The following is a 17,122-nucleotide window of genomic DNA, read 5'->3' as shown; positions in this document are numbered from 1 at the left end:
GAGAACGAGAGAAAAGAGAAACAGAAACTGTATACACATAGTTCTCCTCTTCTGCCACTGGATCTGGTCAGAAGCACAGCAAAGGGATGGTTATAAAACTCCATGGTGTCTGTATCCAAGTTCTAAGCCAGACTCAGTGTCCTACTGGGAATCGTTTTTAGAAGACATCCGTGTGATTCCTATGTTAGTTTCCCCATCTGTGAAACCACAACTGTCTATTTCCCCAAACACTGGTGATGCATGTTTTTATTAGCCTGTCTGTCATGAGGTTAAGAAGAACATAGTAATGATTTGTTTCTAATCAAAGTCATAGAGCCAAGTGGTTTCAACGCAGAGTCTCCACTATGGTGTGTGTATGTGCGTGTGTCTGTGTGCGTGTGTGTGTGTGCGTGTGTGTGTTTATCTGTATTTATATAAATATGGAAGGAGAAAAACAAGACTCAAATTACTGCTTCCGTGCCATAACTTTTTTTAATGTTTATTTATTTATTTTGGGAAAGAGAGAGAGAGAGGAGTCTGCACAGTGGGAGAGATGCAAAGAGAGAGGGAGAGAGAGACAGAATCCCAAGCAGGCTCTGAACTGTCAGCGCAGAGCCCAAACCAGGCTCAGTCTCACAAACCATTCAGATCGTGACCTGAGCCAAAACCAAGAGTCGGACGCTTAACCAAACTGAGCCACACAGGACCCCCATAGCTTTCTAATCTCAGCAATAAATCTTTAGGCCAAGTCTAAACCATTTATAAGACATGCTACCGGCTCCAAGTCTCTAAGGCTATAACACTACATTCATATTTTATCAAATTATTTTGAAATATATTCGCAATGAGGGACGATTAGAAGGATCATTCCAGTGTCCCAGTGACACATAGTCTGAAGACAAATAATTTCCCCTTGTTGGGTAAGAAATCCTGATTTGACCAACCTCTGATAGCCAGTTCTTGAGGTCAGAGGAAGTAGCCAGGAATGAATGAACAAACACAAGGATCTTTCCAGGCGGACTGTCTCAGACAACCGCCAGAGGTTAAGTCATAAAGGCGCATCCTGGAATTGTGACCGTAAGCCAACAAGCAATGAGCTGTTTTGCTGCCTCTTTCTTTGTGAACAGGTGCTAGATTCCAAAACAGCTTCTCCAGTTGCCCAAAGAAAGGGTGAAGATAAGATACCCAGCTCTCTGAGCGTGTTCTCGCCCAGTTTAATGAGAAACCACATGGTTTGAACGCAACTTCAGAGTTACAGAATGTTAAGCAAGATATTCAGTATTTTCTCCCGCCATAAAACAACAGGCCCAAACAGCCAACTCTGGGAACGTCCCCTGAGACTGTGTTTGCACATGTCAGGAAGCAAAACAGGGTGCTCAAAACGCCCTGCTTGTTACAGTATTTCTGTCCCTTCTGAGAATCCGAGTAACACAGAAATAATTTCACTGAAAAATGGGCCCACCCCACCTACCCCCCTCCCGGGGGGTTCCAAAATTCCACAGGAATCCCACGGCTGGGGACCCTCCCTACATGCTCTCATGAAAGTCTCCCCTGCCATCCAGCAGCCACGAATTCTAACTCAGAGCCTGCCAAACTTAAGGCAGCACGTTTCTCAGTTTTAAGGAATAGCTAAAGTCAAGTTTTCAGAAGGCCCAGGAGAGTGATCCTGACGGGCCTGGGTCACCTTCATTCGCCCACACTGAACCGGAGGACTTCTAATAAAAGCCAGGGGGACGCCAGCAGAGAGACGGGAGCTGAGGAGACCTCAGGCCACTGTGGAAATGAAAACTTTGGCCAAGTTACTTGAGCTCGGTGAGGTGCCGTTTCTCTGTGGGTGAAATTAGGATATTCGCCACCCCCCCACCCCTTGCTGGGTGATTTCAAGGAGAGAAAGAGCGGATACCTGCAGAAGGTCATCCAGGCGCCCAGTGCACAGCAGACGGCCAATACTCATGAGTTCGTTTGAGCGGCATTGTAAAGGGGGGCCTTCAACTGCGCTAGGTTCCCTCCCATATCCCTGTGACTCCTATCGCTGAACGGACCACATGAAAGGCACGTGTCCCAGAAGAAAGGACACCAACTCAGCTGCCATCGGCACAGCACCACCTGTATGTCCCGCACTCCCATGAAAGGCCGGCCAGAGAAATGACCAAAAAATGGTGAAGAGCTGGGACTTGTCTTTACCTACCAAAAAAAAAAAAAAAAAAAAGAACTCTGGGTTTCAATTCCCCATAATGATGCTAACACACGTCTCCTGCCTTACCTAGTCAAAGACATGGACATGGGACAACCTGATGGACAGACATCAAATAAACAGAACACGTTTCAAATGACACCACCAAATTACCTGTCTCCAAGGGCCCCACATGCCTGATGGCAAAATTTGTCCAAATGGAAATATTTTCCTAACGGCAGTTGTTCAGGCACCATTAAGTTTACCAAAGTCGTAAATATCTACTTATAATAGCATTAAGGGGTGCCTGGGTGGCTCAGTTGGTTAAGTGTCCTATTTGAGCTCAGGTCATGATCTCACAGTTCGTGGGTTCAAGCCCCATGTCGGGCTCTGTGCCGACAGCTGGGAGCCCGGAGCCTGCTTCGGATTCTGCGTCTCCCTCTCTCTCTGCCCTTCCCCTGCTCACTCTCTGTCTCTCTCTCTCTCTCTCAAATATAAAATAAGACGTTAAAAAAAAATACAATAAGCTTAGAAAAATAAAAAGCTAGAAATAGTTTCTCAGACAAGAAACAAACTGTTTTGAGGTCAGTATTCAAAACCAGTGAGATTTAAATACGTTTCTGCTTTAGGAAAATAAAAGAGGAAACACTGCCTTTTCCCTTCAGTGAAAGGAATGATGAATATCAAGAAAATAATGTTTTGATTTATACAAATGCATCAAGGATCAAATTTGAACGTTCAGTATTTACTGGATGTGTCAAGCGTGGATAGCACTAAACTACATTTTTAACATAATTCAAAGCAATTTCACACAGCATTAAGGAGCTTAAAGCCAAATTTAGGGAGAAGAAACATACATAGAAGTTGCTGTGTAAGAAGTAATAAAAATACCATGTTGAGAAACACAGGATGTCTTGAGGGTTAAACCGGAAATATTTGCATCAGGAGAATGCACAAAAAAAAATGCAAAAAGGAATTCCCCCGACGCAAGTAGGTTTCTTGTAGTGCGCGGATTTCAAACAGGACTTTGAGTCAGTGTTCGACGGTGTGGTCATGGAACTCGGGAACCGGAAAGGAAGATTCCAGAATGAGGAGCGTATATTCGATAAAGGTTCTCATGGAACAAACACCGTACACCCAGAGTTCCTCACTCTCACCATTACTGGCGTTGGGACGTCCATTCGTCCAAGTGACGAACAAGTGATCTGTTGTTCTGGGAGCTGTCTGAGCACCAGAGGGTCCGAGCAGTACTGCTTACCTCTACTTAGGAGATCCCGGGAACACAAGACAATAGGTTTGCCAATGAAATGTCTCTAGATGTTTTTTCAGTTTATTTATTTATTTTGAGACAGAGAGAGTGCAAGCGGGTGAGGCGCAGAGAGAGACGTTAGAATCCCAAGCAGGCTCCACCCTGTCAGCGCAGAGCCCAACGCGGGGCTCGATCCCACGAACCGTGAAATCACGACCTGAGCTGAAATCAAGAGTCAGGCACTTAACTGACTGAGCCACCCAGGCGCCCCCATGAAAATGCCTCTAGATATCGACAAATGTCCTGGGGTAGGGGAAGGGGGGAGCAGGTCACCCTCCCTCATATTGAGAATGACTGCTACATACAAAGTTACCTGTCAAAGAAATATTGAGATACGACATAACAGAAGGACTGCGTGTAAAAAGGGAATGTCTGATTTCTTCTTCCATACTTCAGTGCTCTTGTCCACTTACTAAGTCAATATGATCCTACAGGCTGGGGCCCCCGGGGGCTCAGTCAGTTAAGCGTCTGACTTCGGCTCAGGTCATGATCTCGCGGTCCGTGAGTGCGAGCCCTGCGTCGGACTCTGTGCTGATGGCTCGGAGCCTGGAGCCTGCTTCGGATTCTGTGTCTCCCTCTCTCTCCGCCCCTCCCCTGCTCACACTTGGTCTCTCTCAAAAATAAATAAAAACATTAAAAAAAATTTTTAAATACGATCCTACAGATAGAAAGTGCTACACGTACCCATCAAAACCGTATCCCGAATCACCACCACATGCAATTTCACCACAATGAAATGTGGGTTTTACAAATCACGTACATCGTGGACACCAGATTAGGTGTGCCGCCGTTACCGCAGTAACAAGGACAGCACGGTTTGGTAAATGAAACGAGCGCTGCCAGCGTTTGTAGGCAGAACCTTCAAAGACCTGAACAGGAACCCCAAATGTCTCATGAAAGTATACTTCGATCCCCTAGCGATCGGCGGCTTTTGTTCTGCCTGGAGAGGATGATGGACTGCCACGCCAGGTATGCACCTGCGGGCGAGGCTGTCTGATCTTCACGGGAGACAGCCACGAAGGATAGAGGGAAAGAAGGCTTCTTCAGTCCCTGCCTGCCTCCCGCTCCTCTTCCCGCCTTGCTGCTACATGGCTTCCTTTTGTTCAATTCCACGAATGAACTGAGCCGCCTCTTATCAATCAGCAAAGCAGTCTTTCAGATACCCTTGAGCTCCGGCTAAGGAATCTCCAGCACAAAATTCAACAAGGGGAGAAGGGAGAGTCTCCTGTCCTGCCCGCCATCACCACCATCTCCACCATCAACCACCTCCTCCACCATCATCACCACCATTAACTGGAAGTCTCAATCCCACAGGGATGAGGGGATCCCCCCAACCCTGCACTGGGCTCCAGCATAATCTAACCCCTGCTCGGACAACTTTCTCAGCACCCAATTCCTCCCTACGCTGGAATTTTCCACTTCTAGAACGTCTACATTTCTCAAATTTGCTCAAATTGTTCTCTTGGCCTGAAACACCCACTGTACATAAATGTTTGGGTTACCGTCTTATTAAGACAAGCTGGAAACACATTGGACGTGAAGAAAACGAATACTGAAATTGCTTCCAAATTGTAGAGATTGCTGCATGTTGCAAAACAAGTTTTCCAATGGATGAGCATCCACTTAGTACTTAAGTCTTTTAAATGTGCTTAATAGGTGTCAAGTGGGTGTTCTAAATATTTTACGATTATGAACTACCTTGCCTTCATAACAACCCAGTGAAACAGTTACTATTATTATTATCCTGGGTTTTTTTTTTGTACTAATAGACTATATTTTCAAAGCAGCTTCGTGTTTTCGTCAAAATCGAGGGGAAGGTACAGAAATTTCCTACAATGCCATCTGCCCACACACAAATGTATAATCTCCCCGTCATCAACTTCCCCACCAGAGTGGCATGTTTGTTACAATCAATAAACCTACACCGACAACCATTATTACCCACAGTTATTGTTCTCTTTTCACAGATAAGGAAACTGAGGCACAGGGACATGAAGAAACGTGCCCAAGTACCCAGCATCACGTAAGTGGCAGAGTGGAGACTCGACCCTGGCAGCCATGTCTCTGGGTCTTTGAACCCTTCTACTCTGCAGCTGCTCTACACTGAAAACGGTTCCAAAGCAAATTTTACCTTTAAGTTGCATTTTTTTAAACAAATGTCAGAGTCAAACAGAGCTCCAGGAACATCCGGTTGCAGATTTTCAGCCTTTTTCTAACAACAGACCACAGTTTTCAAAAGCCTCGATTCCAGCCCCCCCTTCTCTCTCAGAGAACTCTTGGGAAAACCCAGGGCCATCTTCAACACTGTTTTGAACACCACCCGTTTTGTTTTTTTTTTTTACATTTATTTATTTTTGGGAAACAGAGTGAGACAAAGCGTGAGTGGGGGAGGGGCAGAGAGAGAAGGAGACACAGAATCCGAAGTAGGCTGCGGGCTCCGAGCTGTCAGCCCAGAGCCCGATGCAGGACTCGAACCCACGAACTGTGAGCTCACGACCTGAGCCGAAGTCAGATGCTCCACCGACTGAGCCCCCCGAGGCGCCCCATCAACCCCACCCATTTTATTTCCACCTTCTCTTTTCACAGACTTAAAAGCTGAGGCCCCAGGAGGAAAAGTGGTCTGTCCCAGACCCCCGGAGCTGAAACCAGGATTCAAGAGTCTCCATACCAAACCAGCCACTCTTCAGTTAGACCTCGACACCTGGCTAATCACCAAATAAGCATGCTACACGAAAGTGCGGTTTAATGCCTACCAGTTTAGAAACGTGGCTGGAAACACAGGAAACTAATTCCCCAGGAAAGCCAAATGCTAATCATTCACCGAGACGTGCCTGCCTCTCAACTTGCATCCTTAGCGTGGAATCTGGGATCTGGGCTGTAGATCTGTGGCTCTCAAAGCCCTTTGCGGGCAAACCTGGGCAGCCAAGTTACTGGCCCAAATGGCAAAGGACAGAACAGCGTAACGAAAACACTGGTGATCTGAGTTCATGGCCCGGCAAGAAGGAAACCCCCACGTCCCTCTGTCCAGCTGTCCAGCAGTCCAGCTGTGGCCTGTGCATGCACCCGGACCCTCCTTCTAGGCCCACAGCTGGGAAGGGACCTTTACCTGCGCGCAGAGACACAGAGACTCTTCAGCAGCAGCTCCGGAAGTGATTTATGGGCTGACCTTCAGATCTTCACATCATAAGCCCTTCCATGACTAAGTTTCTCCCTGTGGAAAAGTGCACTTCCCTCCCCGAAGAGGTGTTGAGAAATTACTAAATGCACCTGGCCACGTGGGGAAAGTGCCAGGGAAGACAGGACAGGGGGCGGCTGGGTCATTACCAGATGGCTTCTGCTGACAGTTCGTGTAGCTGCTTGAGCCCAAGTCTCCAGGGAGAGACAAACTCAAGGAAAAACTGGTTTCAACATAGGAGTAAGACCCCCCCCCCCACTGCTCCCTGATTTCATATTGAGATAAAGTAGGACACTGTAGCCTTTACTTAGGGTTTTTTTTTTCTTTCCTATATCCAGGCATCATGTAATCCTCATAAAAAATTTTATGAATCTCCCTATGAAAATAATAATTCAATAAGAAAAAGCTCTTCCGGCTTTTGTTTTATCATGAGAATTTTTTAGCAACCATTAATTAAAAGCTAATGCTAGAAGTTGTATTTTCCAGTATCTTTCATTTGTTTTTATTAAATTGAAAATTGTGTAAATAACAGATAAGCACCTACATCTATAATAGGACAAGAGAAATCACATGATGTTGTAAGTCTATCATTAAGTAAAATAATAATAATAATAATAAGGAAAGCCAGAGAGACACTAATACCTTATTTAAAATATCGTTAAGTATAACTAATACATTTTATTTGACATGACGTGAGCTCCAAAGAGACAGGACTTTTCTTTATTCACTTTTTCAGAGCGTTTTGTTCCATTTTCCTAGCGTTGTTTTAATGTCTGATTTCCCTGAGAAGTCAGCCGTCAATCTCCCCGGGATTGGGATTTCCATTTCATTGGTCTTCAATTTTGCAAAGCATCCAGGCTATTCTTTTGAAAGATTATGAATAAGGAAACAAAACAGGCTACAAGTAAAGAAGAAACACATACAAGCTGCCTACATTTCCACAACAGAGCGTTCTGTACCTACCCACTATATTTATTCCTGAATTATAGCAAATGACAATTTCCATCTGGACTTTTTTTTTCTTCATAGAGGCATTTCTCATTTCATCCTGTGATAATGTAAAAAACTAAGTACACTGTGTAACCATAAATAAAATAGCTTACAGCACCACTCCAAACATTATTCTCAGCCTTCGTGCATACTAAGCTGCTTGCTCCAGTCCAGGCCAGAGAAACCGGGTCAGACAGCTGCACAACAGAAAAGAAGGAATAACACGGCATGTCTCTCGCATGTTCCCTGTTATGCTGCTGATTATCTTGCGGGGCTCCAGAGTTTCATAAATCTTCTTAATTGGAGACGTCACTTAGCCTTGGGCTACAGCAGACAAATGAAAGACGAGTCTTTGTTGTGGACGTGGACTCTGTGACTTATCTATTCCGTGGGTGTCCTCTGAGTTCAGCCACTTCGGGAGGGATGCACCTCCAGCCCACATCCAAGCAACATCAAGTGGAAACAACAGTGCGTCCCCAGCGGCACACCGATAAAAGCGCACCTGAGTCACACGTGTATCATTTCCAGCTAGAACAGGCCTGGGGCACTTCTCTTATGCGACCCACGGACTGACAGTCAAGTCATGTTGCCGCACCTTCCCCCACTGCTAGAAGGAAAGCTTATCCCCAGCCCAAAGAATTAAACTGTGCTGATGAATTACCCACAAGGAAGGAACAGAAGAAGGGAGAAATAAAATTAATCTTCTGCCCACCCAACAGAAAAACCTGACGCTAAATATGTGATCGTGATTAGAAAATATTATAACTTAGAGGAGGATAAGCAGAGATTAATTGAGGCCAAATAATACTGTGACCATCGGTACTAGAGCTTTCTTTTAGAATGAAATAGAAGATCTTAGCTAAACCCACAGAAGGTGTTCTGTAAAATGAAAGACTCCATCTCCTGCAAGAAGAAAGGGGCTTGTCCCAGTAAACGATGGGCAGAAAATCAATCCTGTCCTGGGGGCGCCCGGGTGGCTCAGTCGGTTGAGCGTCCGACTTCGGCTCAGGTCATGATCTCACACTCCGTGAGTTTGAGCCCCACGTCAGGCCCTGTGCTGACAGCTCGGAGTCTGGAGGCTGCTTCGGATTCTGGGTCTCCCTCTCTCTCTGCCCCTCCCCCGCTGATGCTCTGTCTCTCTCCCTCTCAAATATGAATAAATGTTAAAAAAAAATTTTTTTTTAAATCCATCCTGTCCTGGATTCCAGGTACCCTTTCCTTTACCCACCCCTTCTGCTTGTTCTAATTAAGCCCCCACAGAATTCATTATATGAAAAGAAAATGCAGTCTACCACTTCCAAGATTACTCTATATTTAAATGACTCACCTTTGGAATAGCTACCTTGACTGACTAGTAATATTCTTTACACTTTATACCAAGAATGTCATATAAAAAAAAAAACCACTATGCACTGCTTTTATTGTAATCCCTCCATCACTTTACCATTGTTTTCTACACCGAACAGTCCTCCTTGTTATTATTTTCTTGTATTCAAAAACATCGTGACCGAAACACAGCATGTATACATCCATCCATCAGCAATCTCTGGTGTTTCACCAACAACATCCACCATTCCATACAACCCACCACATAAAATGTGTGTAGAATGATTGTTGGCAGGAGGCAAAACAGAATCTGCATTCCCAGCCAGCCACCACAAGGTCAGGCAGTTAGTACTGGGTTCCTGGGAGTCAGCGTGAAGGGGACTTTGGGAATGATGGGCATGTCCCCAGGATAACGGGAAATAAATTATCCAGAGACAGAAGAATGGGCAAAGCTCTTCCCAAACCATCAGGGAAGTACTCTGGAGAAAGAGAAAGGGCATTACTCAAACATATATCATCTATGAATCTACAAAAGCAAGTGTGAAAGTATACACTAGACCTAGATGGGACTAACCAGACATAAGGAAGTTGGCTTAAGAAGAGGAAGAAGGAGTTCAACTGGCTTCTGAAACCTCAGACAGGACTTGGGAGGTTCAGGCAAAGAATATCCAAGATTTAAATGGCATGCCTACAGTAGTGGGCAGAGTGGAGCTAGGACTCATACAAACGGGCTGGTAGATGTTGATCTATTGGTGAAAAACCTTCAGTGGGACTTCATAATGAAAAAAGCATAAGCCTTAAAGCATTAAGAACTGGAAAGAGTGACAAGACATGTTACAGTGTGTGGCTGAAGGGGACAGAAAAGGGAAGTTAGAACAGAGGGCAACATGAATTCACAAAATCACCGTATACACTGGAGAAACTAAATTGCTACGTATTGTCAGCCTGTTCAGTTTACGTAGTGACCTGGGAAGGGAAATGATAGCAGATAACCATTCCACAACGTTTTTGTTCTATGTGGACAGAAGCTTCACATGCTCAATAAAAGTCAAATGACACAACTATGTTTCTGAAACATTCCTGTACTCAGTTTCCCCAACAGTCTAGCATTAACAGTTTATCAATCTTTCTTTAAATGAATTTCCCCGCATGCAAGCACGATGCGTACTGAAATAAGGATGTAAAATCTCTAAAGTAAAACTCATCTGAAAAAAGGAGAGAACATTTCCTAACTTTTTTCTTTTTTGTAAATAAATTTTTTTAAGTTTATTTATTCATTTTGGGAGACAGAAACAGCGTGAATGCGGGAGGGGCACAGAGAGAGGGAGAGAGAGAGAGAGAGAGAGAGAGAATCACAAGCAGGCTCCCAGCACTGTCAGCACAGGGCCCAACACGGGGCTCGAACTCACGAAACCGTGAGATCATGACCTGAGCCAAAACCAAGAGCTAGACCCTTAACCGACTGAGCCACCCAGGCACCCCCTAACATTTTTTTTCATCTAGTAGGACCTGATTCAAAATTATCATCTACTGTCTTTCTTTTTTAACTGTGTGAGAGCTAAAAGGATACCCAACTCTCTTGTCACAGTGAAATGAAAATTTATTATGTAATTAGTTTAGGAAAACACATATTACATGCATAAATAGACATCATTATAATCATCATATTTCACTGTAATAATATTTGAGACTTTAAGGGATATCATCAAATAAAATTAATTTCATTTACAATAAATGAAGCATAAGATATGGAAAACTTTACTCAGCTGCATTCAAGATCTAGCAATTCACTGTGAGTAAAAAAAAAAATTACTTTCATCAAAGATAATAGTTTTTCTCTAGCTCTTTTGCTGACGCCTACCCAATATATTCTCTCTAAATGGGCATAAAATTTTAAAATGTCCCTCTGATTCGATTTTATAACACAGATCTCCATTCAGTGTTTGAAATATCATGGATCTTGCATAAATATTAAGATGGAAATATGTCCATTTTCAAATGTTTATAAGTCATTGGCTTGATAAATGCTTTTACCGTCTACTAACCATAAGACCTTGGTAACATTCTTTACTACAAATCTACACGCAAATGCACCAAGAAACTCATCCAAAAACCTCAGCAAAACCAATGATCTGTTAATTAGAAAAATATATATATATTTATATATATATATGTATACATATATAAATATGTGTACATATATATCATTACATATATGTATATGTATACATACATGTATATGTATACGTGTATACATACATGTATATGTATACGTGTGTGTGTGTATATATATATATACACTATATATATATACACACACCAGCCACAGGTAATCATTCACAACAAAGAGTAGAATTTTTCTATAAATCGGGGAGGGGTTTTGAGTTAGCAGATCCTGAAATTAATCCCAGCTTTGTGATTGTACCTTGGGAAAGTTACATGACTTCTGTGTCTCAATTTTATCTATTAAATGGGACTAAAACCTTGCAGGGTCTCCATCATGACCAACACAAGATTCAAAAACCACCTAGTACAGTGCCTGACACAAAGAAAGACTACTCTAAATAGTACACCACTTCACAGGTGGCTGTTCGATAAATATGACACTGCTTCATAGATGGGTCTCAATCTTGGGTAACTCTTTGCCACCCAAAGCTCAGTCCACTTGATAAAAACAGAGGAGAGCTGATCACAAGACAGGATGGACCTTTAAGCAGGTAGACATCGGACCCAAATGAATCTGTGACTTGTATTTTTCAAATGATAAATCAACCACCACTTGATTTATCCAATAAGTGCTTCCCGTAAGTGACTACTTTTAAGAAGCAGCTTTCAGAAAATGCCTTCTTTACACAGGATTTCATTACTGAATAACAAAAGCCTTTGAAAAGTACAGAGGAAGCTGTACCAACCATAAGAACTGGATTTCTCAGTGTCTAGGGTTCCTCACTTATTAGATGGGAGTGCTACATAATCCAGCGACAATGGTCACTGAACACAGACACCTTACGGCTTCAGGGATGTCAAACGATGGAAGGAAAGAAATCCACACACTTTGTGACACACACAGAAAACAAATAAGGATCAAAAAAGTAATAATAAACCTAGAAGAGCTTAATTTAATGCAATGCATGTGTTGGAAGATGAAAAAATAGCATCTCGTTAACATTAATTGCATTAAATTCAGCATTTTTATAATACTTTTGTCCTCTTTTTTTTCTTCCAGTTGGCAAGGTGTCAAAAGGGAATAAAAAGGACTTCCAGATGGTTGGTCTAAGCAAATTGGGTGGAATTTCCCTTTAAGTAAAATGGAAAATATATGCATTAGAAGCCCTGCAGAGTACCTATCGAATCAAAACGACTACTGTCTGCATCGTTCTAATTCACTCACTGGTTTATGGCCTCGCTCTATTTCAGGGAGTTTCTCAAATACACATTACATTCTTCAGTGCTAGAACTGGGATCAGATCTCCAAGTTAGTTCAGAGATATACACTGTGAATCCTCCCCCGCTAGGCAACTGTCTTCTTTGGATCACAGCTGAGAAAGTACAGCAGCAAAATAATAGTAATAGTAATAATAATAATAATAATAATAATAATAATAATAATAATAATGATGATTTTTTAATTGCATTCTTTCAAGGGCAACTCTAAGGTATGCTCACTCAGCTCAATAAACAATGTGGGTTGGGGCGCCTGGGTGGCTCCATCGGTGGAGCGTCTGACTTCGGCTCAGGTCATGATCTCACAGTTCGTGGGTCCAAGCCCCGCGTCGGGCTCTGTGCTGACAGCTTGGAACCTGGAACCTGCTTCGGATTCTGTGCCTCCTTCTCTCTCTACCCCTCCCCCACTCCCACTCTGTCTCACTCTGTCTCTCAAAAATAAATAAATGTTAAAAAAAAATTTTTTTTTAATCAATGTGGGTTTCAGGGATAACACCATAAAGATTCTCACTTTGTCCTTCCAAGCGTACATTTTACTCTAATCCTTGTGTTGTTTGGGAGAGCTACCAGTAAAAATTAGGGAGACAGATGTAATGATGGCCGAGGGTCATCATATCGTAAATCAATTCTCAAAGCTCTTCTCTTGCCTGTAGTTGGGGGATTGGATTTTATTTGTCCCAGTCTTTCACCCTAAAATCTAGGAGCACATATGGAGCACCTGGATGGTTTGGTCAGTTGAGTCTCCAACTCTTGATTTTGGCTCCGGTCGGGATCTCACAGTTCATGAGTTTGAGCCCCACAGTGGGCTGTTCACTGATGGCACAGAGTCTGCTTGGGATTCTCTCTTCTTCTCTCTCTCTCTGGTCCTACCCCACCTGCGTGCTCTCTCTCTCTCTCTCTCAAAATAAATAAACATTTAAAAAATAAAAATAAAATCCAGGAGCACATAAATGAGGGGTAAAAGCTTGAATTGGAAATACAGGGGGTCAGGGAAGACAGAGATGGCAGCTGTGGCCATCCACTCCAACCCTTTTCTGATTACTGCTAACTACAGGATAAACCTCAAAGTCATTACTCATCAAAGGCAGGCCCCACACTTCCCAGCACTTAGATCCAGGTGGAGGCGAGCCTCCAGCAGCCTCCACGCAAGAGAGAGCAAACGCCACTCTTTGCTCACAAGTGGCATCCTGCTTGCCAGCCTCCACTCAGGGCTATCTCCCTGGATGGAAGCTACTGGCATGAGGTCAGGAATCCTGTCAAAGGCAACATGGAAATAGCACTCCACAAGTCCAAGGCCTGGCGTTCACAGATACATGCTAACACAAGTACACACAGTGTTTTCGAGACTTGTATTTGTCCTGTTTCTAATTTAGTAGAGTGTGTTTCGACCAATAGTTCAAAATCAACGGCGATGTTATTCCCTCTGCCTGGGAACATTTAGCAACGTCTGGAGACAATTTTGGCTGTCACAACTGGGGGACACTACTGACATCTAGCGAGTAGAGATTGGGGATCCTGATAAACATCCTGTAACACACAGGAAAGCCCCCCCACCCATCCCGCTAAAAAGAAAGAAACTATCCAACCCAAAACGTCAGTAGTGCTGAGAATGAGAAACTCCGCTTTAGACGGATTTTTTTTTTAAGATGCAATTAAATAGCTTATGCATTGTAAAGAGGAAAAGAATGGCTAAGACCATTGCCGGATGTAATCATCGGCCCCCTCTCGAGATTCCAATCAAAGTCCCGCCACTTACTGGAAATTCCTGCTATGCAATAGGAAATGTCCTTTATCATCCACAGGTGACATCTGCTCTCCCGAGTCCACAAATACTGAGAGCAAACTAAACGGTAAGCCGCTTACCACTGAAACTTTTCTTAGCTCCTAAAACAGGAAGCCTGGTATAGTCATTGCACAACTTCCTAATTACTTTGTAAATACTGTACAGATTCACTCTTTCTTCTGCCACGTGAAATATAAGGGAGGCAATTTACATACCGCGTTTCAACTCTCCGCTGTATTATTTTAAGATGCTGCTGCTTTTATTCTTTACCCGTAAGAAGTCACACTAGAATAAATAAAAACAGTTGGACACAATTCACAGACAAGTTTTTCAAAGAGCACATTCTTAACATCATACGACTTCTAATTAAATATGCTATCCTACTGGATTGTGTATTCAGAACATATTTCCCACTTCCACTTATGCACATCATCTGCTTTGTTAAAACTTTTTTTTTTTTAATTTCGCACATAAATCTGTATTGATTCAAGTCTTAAGTGGGATCCCATTTTGTACATTGTTCTCCACTGATTCTGGTTATTCTTCAGCACTACCTGTAATTTGCAAAATAGCAATGGACCCTCGCTTCTTGTACCTTTCAAACGTAAGGGGAGTAAGGATGACCAGTGAAGGTTCAGTTCACCTGACTACATAACTGCATTCCTCCCTCTTGAGGCATCTTCCTTCACTCTTACACTATTTCTTAATCACCACCGATCCTGGGATCCACACATCCTGTGCCTACTAGCCACTCTGATTGATAATCTCATTTTTAAATTTATTAAAGTTCTCCTATCTTGGCTCAGGCTTATGTCATAAGTTATCATTGACTGGGGGGAGGGGGGCTTAAACAACAAACATTTATTCTCACAGTTCTGGAGGCTAGGAAGTCCAAGACCAAAGGTGTGAGCACATTTGGTGTCTGGTGAGGGTCTGTTTCTTGGTTCCCAGACTGCTGTCTTCACTCTGGGTTGTCCCACGGCAGACGGGGAAGAGAGGTGGTGAAGGAGAAAGCCATTTGTCTTGTGTTTCTTTTATAAGAACACTAATTCCATTTATGAGGGCTTGGCCATCATCTCCCCAAATCGCCTCCTCCCAACACCATCACATTGGGGGTTAGAAATTCAACATACGAACTTCACAAGGACACAAACGTTCAGTCCATTACACCTCCCATATGCAAGATAGAGAAAATAAGGGCACACTTTCCATCGTCCATGTTCCTTGCCTCTGTAACAATGTTATTTGGTTCCAGTGGGTAATTACCAGAACCCTTCCTATGACTGCAATCAATTTGCTTGCCATTTGCTAATAATTCCTGCCACCCAACAGGGGTGTTCTTTCTCCTTATCACACAACAACTGCCCCTCTAGATGACATACACTGAGGCACACTAAGCTGTAATTTCCCTAGGAATGGGAACCCTTATATCTATGTCTTCATACAGCAAAGAATACTAAACTAGCAGTAAACACAACTCCCGATGTCAATGAGAACATGTAATGGGGTAGAAAGTCCCAGAGACTACCATTGGTGCTAAGAGAGACTCAGAGAGGTAACAAGCATCTTAACCATTCGGGATAAAGTAAGGACAAAGAGAATATTTAGCCTGGACGGCTCAGTCAGTTAAGCATCTGACTCTTGATTTCGGCTCAGGTCCCGATCTCAAGACTCATGAGTTCGAGACCCATGTCGGGCTCTGCACTGACAGTGTGGAGCCTGCTTGAGATTCCCTCTCTCCCCGTCTTCCTTTGCCCCTCCCCCTCTCATGCTCTCTCTCTCTCTCTCTCTCTCTCTCTCTCTCTCTCTCTCTCTCTCAAAATAAACAAACTTAAAAAATAAAAAGGAACGTCTAGCCAGACTCTGTCTCACCCGGTAAGTAAGGACAGAGGCAGAGAAAGGATGGTGCAAAGTCCTCTGCACAGTTGTGCTAAGAGAGGAAAAAATACACCTCTGAGCTGAGGATCAAAGGGGCCAAGACAAGGCCAGTCTTCAGATGATGACTCTCCAGCTGCCCCGATCCCTAAGCACAACTGGGCAACCTCGTCCGTCACTGTGCCGACCCACGGGGTCACAGCAGACCACACGCCAGCCTGCCGGTGCCCTGACAGCAAGGACCCCTGTTCCTGGGGCCCACATGCACGTGACACGCACGGGAGATTTACACCCAAATGACTTCTGTTTGTTCACCTCGGGAGCCTTCCATGTCCTCAAGAATCCATGTACGACAAGATATGGAAAAGCTCAACGAGACCTATACAGAACTGGCCAAATCAAATCAAGCTTTCAGAAGACAAAATCAGGAACAACTTTTGTGAGTCTGTAGCGTCACAGGGAGAAAAGCCAAGACTAGAATAGGCGCTTTCTGATGTGCCTCCCCAAAGCCCTATTCATACACCCGCAGCCAAACCACTGGCCCAGGATGTGCTCCCGGACACCACCCTGATTCCAGATGAGTTCTAATAAAGGAGGGCGTTCGCTCCGGGCAACACCATCCCCTTTCTCCTCGATGCTATGTGCTGGTGCACATGCACGTGTTCCCTTGGGAACCACAGGCAAAGCACAGGAGCCCTTCGAACGGCGGAACTCATGGAAACTCATGGAAACCCTCACCTTTGCCACTGGTTCATGGGTATGACCCCATGCAAGTTATTCCTGCTCCGTTCAGCACCCCACCAATTTTCCTCCTTAGAGGTAACCGCGGTGGCCTTCACCAGCACAGGGGTGCTGGGAGGCTGTATTATACTCAGTCCCTCTGTTTATACAACACCTCTTAAATCAAAACGTAGGCATTTACCAGTATAATTTACCTTAATTATAGTATTTGCCATCACCCATAATGCACAAGACAACTATGGAATTTGCACACATGGAAAAGGAAACTGGAACAGAGGCAGCATTTTTTTTTTTCACTTGTCCAGGGTTACTCCCATGCTGGAGAGA

At 43.8% G+C, this 17,122-nt stretch overlaps 1 protein-coding gene across 5 annotated transcripts in view; it reads right to left on the bottom strand.

The window, feature by feature from the left end:
* The window catches only part of SEMA5A (semaphorin 5A), a 472,280-nt gene that overhangs the window by 331,053 nt on the left and 124,105 nt on the right, over positions 1 to 17,122 (bottom strand). The window contains exons 3-4 of one of the 5 annotated variants that reach the window (XM_053202205.1): positions 14,395 to 14,464; positions 14,153 to 14,280 (exon numbers count right to left, since the gene is read on the bottom strand). The exons of 3 other annotated variants lie outside the window; for them this stretch is intronic. The gene's annotated coding sequence lies outside the window, so the exon portion shown is untranslated. The remainder of the gene's footprint in view (positions 1 to 14,152; positions 14,281 to 14,394; positions 14,465 to 17,122) is intronic. One more of the 5 variants, XM_053202198.1, reaches the window with a different exon arrangement.

This window comes from Acinonyx jubatus, chromosome A1 (assembly GCF_027475565.1).
Source record: "Acinonyx jubatus isolate Ajub_Pintada_27869175 chromosome A1, VMU_Ajub_asm_v1.0, whole genome shotgun sequence".
In the NCBI taxonomy this organism is placed as follows: Eukaryota; Metazoa; Chordata; class Mammalia; order Carnivora; family Felidae; genus Acinonyx; species Acinonyx jubatus.
Note: the sequence above shows the minus strand (reverse complement) of the source record. Positions and strands in the feature narration are given on the sequence as shown.